Raw genomic sequence first — 6,000 nt, 5'->3', positions numbered from 1 at the left:
ACTGAATTGATGCAACTAATCACAGAGTTGGGGAAAGGTCTAAAGGAAGAAATTCCAAAATCTTAGACAAGCCTCACTCCAGTACAGCAGAGTTCCATCACAGAGGCACAACCAGTCCCGCCCTCGCTGGGATGATCAAGGACAGCCTATCTGCCTCCATTGCGGACAACCTGGACATTTTCGCAGAGAATGTCCCCAGGGTAAGGCACCTCAGCCAGCTTTAAACTCCCAGCCTATCTCCCAGGGCTCCCGCCAAGAGTGGGAACGAGCTTTGGCCTGCTGCCAGAGAATAGTGACAGTGGGACCAACCGAAGAGAGGCCTGTTACTGCCCGCTTGATCAAACAACAACCGGTTGTGGTTCCAGCAGAGAGCGAGATGGTGTTGTGGGCACACATTCCAGAGGACTCTGGTAAGACACACTACACTGCTTTGGTAGAGGGCATGGACACAGAGACTGACTGGCAAGTAGCACACGCAGTGGTTGATATTAAGAATCACAGAATTCCAATACGGGTGTGTAATCCACACCCCTACCCCATTGAGATTCCTCAGCGCCAACCACTGGCTAAAGTGTGTCAAATATCTCTTGATCAAATCCATACTGACCGTCTTGAATTTCAGGAATTGCCAAGTGGAGAGCTGGAGGTAGCAGTACATGCAGTCCAGGAAATTGCAGAGGATGGCACCTCGGGCGGGGTTCCACAATGCACTAACCTCAACCAAACGCAGCAGGAGAGAGTGGACAGGCTCATGGCTAAGTGGAAGTGTGTGTTCGCCCAGGATGAAGAAGACTTTGGGCGGACCAGTGCAGTGCTCCACCAGATACCCACCGGTGATGCCCCTCCCTCACGAGAAAGGTATCGGCCCATACCACCAAAGCTCTATTAGGAATTACGATCCATGCTGCAGGACATGATAGATAAAGGAATTGTTCGAGAGAGCAGTAGCCCCTGGGCAGCCCCAGTCGTCCTAGTAAAAAAGAAATCTGGTGCATGGAGGTTCTGTGTTGATTACAGACGCCTGAACGCCCTCACTCACAAAGACGCCTACCCGCTACCTCGTATTGAGGAGTCCCTGACTACCCTGTCTAAAGCAGAGTGGTACTCAACGCTGGACCTTGCTAGTGGATATTGGCAAGTTGAAGCTGATCCTGCAGATCGGGAGAAGACTGCATTCACAACTCCCCTGGGGCTTTACGAGTTTGACCGGATGCCTTTTGGACTCTGTAACGCACCAGCAACCTTCCAAAGGCTAATGCAGCGTTGCCTTGGATCACAGGTAAATGAATCTCTCCTTATTTACCTTGATGACATCATTGTGTATTCTGATTCATTTGACACACATCTAATCCACCTAGAAAGAGTGTTTCAGAAATTGCATCAACATGGTTTAAAGCTGCAGCCTAAAAAGTGTGCCTTATTCAAGAAAGAAGTGAGTTACCTCGGCCACATCGTCAGCCCACAGGGTGTGGCCCCGAACCCAGAAAAAAATCAAGGCTGTAGTGGACTGGCCCCCACTTACTACTGTACGGCAAGTACGCTCATTCCTCGGGTTGGTAGGCTATTACAGACGCTTCATTCACTCCTTTTCAAAGATTGCTGCGCCACTACATGCACTTACACATGGCATTAAACAGCCAAGCTCCAAAAACCAGCCTGTTGAATGGAGCCCAGATTGCCAAAGAGCCTTTGAGTCACTTAAAGAGATGTTAGTGACTGCCCCGATCCTTGCATATGCAGATTTCAAGTTGTCATTTAAACTGTATACTGACGCAAGCTTTGAGGGGCTGGGTGCTGTGCTCTGCCAGTTACAAGAGGGCAAGGAAAGGGTAATAGCTTATGCCAGTCGAACCTTAAGCCCTGATGAACGTAATGACAAGAATTACAGCTCGTTCAAATTAGAGCTGCTTGGTCTTAAGTGGGCAGTCACAGAAAAGTTTAAAGACTACCTTTATGGCACCCATGTAGATGTATACACTGACAACAATCCTTTAGTGCATTTAGACACAGCAGGCCTGGGAGCAGTAGAACAGAGATGGGTGGCACAGCTGGCAAATTTTGATTTTACTCTGAAATATCGCCCAGGAATGGAGAACAGCAACGCTGACGCGCTGTCCAGGAGACCCTCGGAGGAAACATCATCCCACGTCATGGCTACGACCGAGGACGGCGTACAAAAAGGACCAGAGGGATGGGCGGAACGCCAGGACGAGGATCCAACCCTAAAGACGGTAAAAACAATGATCCAACAGCCAGATTCCACTCAAAGGCAAAAATCTAAATTGTTGAAAGCTTACTCCAAGTGTTGGCACCAACTCCACATGACAAGGAATCTCCTAGTAAAAATGAGTGAAGAACAATTCCAATCAACAGATAGAACAAATTGTAGTTCCAGCTGGATGGAGACGATTAGTGTGGGAAGAATATCACAACGCAGCAGGCCATTTGGCAGCAGCCAAAACATTGTCCCTGTTACAGCGGAAGTTTTATTGGCCGGGACAAAAGGATGATGTGCACCAGTGGTCCACCAACTGCAGTCACTGCTGGTCCCAACGCCGACAACCAGAGGTAAGGGCCCCATTGAACTCTATTGTTACCTCTCACCCCATGCAATTGGTTCAAGTTGACTATTTGTCTTTAGGCAGACCCGAAGACGCATATCCATACATCCTGGTAGCAATAGATGTTTTTTCAAGATATGCTTGGGCCATTCCAACAAAGGATCAGACAGCAGTAACGACCGCAAAAGCATTTTGGCAGCATATCATCCAGAACTTTGGCTGTCCAGAGAGAATTCACTCTGACCGGGGAGCCCAATTTGAATCGGCCATTTTCTCTGAACTGATTCACATGTATGGAGCCCGTAAGAGCCACACTACCCCCTACCACCCCCAAGGTAATGGGTCAGTAGAAGGTTTGAACCACACATTGCTGACACTTCTGAGCTCATTAGAAGGGGATGAACAAACACATTGGCCCAGAAAGTTACCTGAGCTAGTGCATGCATACAATAACACTGTGAATGATTCCACTGGCCTGTCACCTTTTTTTGTCATGCATGGCAGGAATGCGCTCCTCCCAGTGGACATAATGATGGGAGCCACCGCACCAGCCAAGGTCTTCTCTGAAAGGGGGTGGGTACAGGCCCACCACTCAACACTGACCCAGGCCTACGAAACGGTGGCTAAACACACACAACGACAACAGGCTCGAGACCAGAAACGCCACGATCAGAGGGGAACGGCTGAACCCCTCCTCCCAGGAGAGCGTGTACTGGTAAGGAATTTTCGTTGTAGGTCCCAAGGAAAGTTGGCCCCCAGATGGAATCGGCAGCCATTTGTGGTTGTATCTGCTCTTTCTCCAAACAGTCCGAGTTACAGAGTACGGCCAGACGGTCAACCCTGCGTGTTTGCCCCAGTACAACCACCACTAGAGAAGGACCACAACTCAGCCACGACTGAGGTGAGAGAACACCCCCCTATGCTCCTCATCAGGCCTCAATGGAATCCACCCGCAACTCAGGTGACTGTAGACCTACAGGGTGCCCCACCAGAGAGGACAGCACCAGTTGAACAATCACTTGCACGTGATAATGCCCAGAACGGGCCGGAGGAAGAACAGCTACCGGACGGCCAACCCTGAAGATCCTCCGGGGAAAACCTTGGGGTCAAGCCCCACCGGTATCAGGATGAATGAAGTTGCCGAGGACGACAACTGAAAAGACTGGGAGGAGTGTCGCAGTCTGTAATTGGAGAGAGCTTATGACTTTGTTTATTTGTTTTTTTGTGTGTGATCATATTGTGTGCAGTGCCAATTAACTCTCCCCAATGCAGCTGTGGCGTGTCCATTTCAGTGAAGACACACCGGTGCGAGGTTTCCCTAATCAGTAGTAGACAATCTGACTGGCTGGAGGGGCAAGGCCAGAGGATCTCGCACGGCGTCTTTGCCTTTCTCTCCTGGGGTGGCAAGCGGAGAGGAGTCTGTTGGTGACGAGCAGCCCAGCTAGTGGGAGTAGCTGCGGATACACAGAGGAACTTCAGGTGGTAACTGCTTGAGAAGAGCGAGCCAGCCGGAGAGGAGAGGCAGCCAGCCGACGGTGCGGCGAGAGTGAGTCCCACGGGACCTGATATGCTTCAAGCCTTATTGGCATCAGGCGAGTGCATCTCCAAACCAGTTCCTGAATTTATATTGTGATTGGTGCACACATGGTTGTTCATTTTACTCCATAGAAGTTCTTCGCGTCTCCAGAGAGGGTCCCAATGCAGCCTACGTCTACAGCCACGCACCCAAGAGCTCTCCCCAAGGACGCACGGAGCTGGGACTTGTCAGCCCCCCAGAAGGACTGTATCAAAGACTGTGTATTAGCGCCCCCTGCTGCTCATTCTAAGCGACAGACATTTTTAAGGCCCTTTTAGCTTTTCATAATCACCTTTTTAAAAGAAAAATAACTGTGTCCTGATTTGACTTCCTCATGGTCTGTGTATCCTTGACCCAGAGATCTTAAAGAACCTTTTGTGACATACAAAGTTCTGAACTTTATTTTTCTTATCTTTTACCTATGTATGCGACTCGGGTTGTTTTTCTTTTGCTTTGTTCTGAAGTGAATTAAAGACAACTCTACTTGAAGATCCATCTTTTCCAGCGTCGTGTTTTGAGTTTTTGAGTTTATTTTACTTAAACGGAGAAGGAAAAGTAAAGGCCCAAATAGGACGATATATACGTTCTATATATGTTATTTTTCTTCTACAGTGGCATGGAGGCAAACGGCCTGTGGCACTGCTGAGGTGTTATGGAAGCCAGGTTGCTTTGATGGTGGCCTTCAGCTCGTCTGCATTTTTGGGTCTAGTGTGTCCCATCTTCCTCTTAACAATACCATAGATTCTCTAGGGGATTGAGGTGTGGGCAGGTGACAAATCCAGCTGGAAAATTAATTTAGCATCTCCATAAAACTTGTCAGCAGAAGAAATGCAAGTGCAGCAAGTGCTCTGAGGTAAATGGCTGCGCTTGCAACTTGGATTCTGTGCCTCAACACCATTTCTTGTCTGTATAAAACATGTATTGCACATCTGATCGTCCTGGGTGAGGGATCCCAGCCTCTTCTGCTGCTCACCCTGAGGTTTCTCCAATTTTTTTTCCCTGTTAAAAGGGTTTTCTTGGGAGTTTTTCTTCAATGTGAGGGACTAAGGGCAGAGGATGTTTTCATGACTCTGTGTAAAGAGTAAAGACAAACTGTAAAAATGGGCTATACAAATTGCCTTGCCTTGCCTTCCTCCAGACTCTGGATCCTTTGTTTCCAAACTTTTATCTGAAAAGAGGACTTTGGACCACTGGGCAATAGTCCAGTTCTTAGCCCAGGAAAGACAACTCTGACATTGTCTCTGGTTCAGGAATGGCTTGACACACTAGATCCAAAAATGCAGACGAGCTGAAGGCTGCTATCAAACCAACCTAGGCTTCCATAACACCTCAGCAGTGCCACAGGCTGTTTGTCTCCATGCCACCCCAAATTGATGCAGTAATTCAAGCAAAAGGAGCCCCAACCAAGTATTGAGTGCATATAAATGGACATACTTTCCAAAAGACCTATCCTGTATTAACAATCATTTTTTTAATTGGTCTGAATTTTTTTGAGATAGCCTACTGAATTTTGGGTTTTCATTAAATGTAAGCCATAATCATTACAATTAAACAAAAATAGAGACATGGAATATTTCAGTCCGTGTCATGGATCTATATCAGGTAAGTTTCATTTTTTTAATTGAACTACTGAAATAAATGAACTTTTCCATGATATTCTAATTTACTGAGATGCATCTGTATAAGACTGTAAAGCAGTGAACAATGAACTGCCATCAATGAACTCAAGAAAATGTGTGGTTACAGCACCATTGTATTGTTTATGAGTCATATGAACATATGAATCTATGTCACAAGACAACAAATTATGCTTAAGTTACTATAGGCTAATTAAGTTGAAACACTATAGCCTACTTAAATAAC

The sequence above is a fragment of the Trachurus japonicus genome, chromosome 21, assembly GCF_045865225.1.
Source record: "Trachurus japonicus isolate A0001 chromosome 21, Traja_1.0".
NCBI lineage: Eukaryota > Metazoa > Chordata > Actinopteri > Carangiformes > Carangidae > Trachurus > Trachurus japonicus.
The sequence above is the reverse complement of the archived record's forward strand: the minus strand, read 5'-3'. Positions refer to the sequence as shown.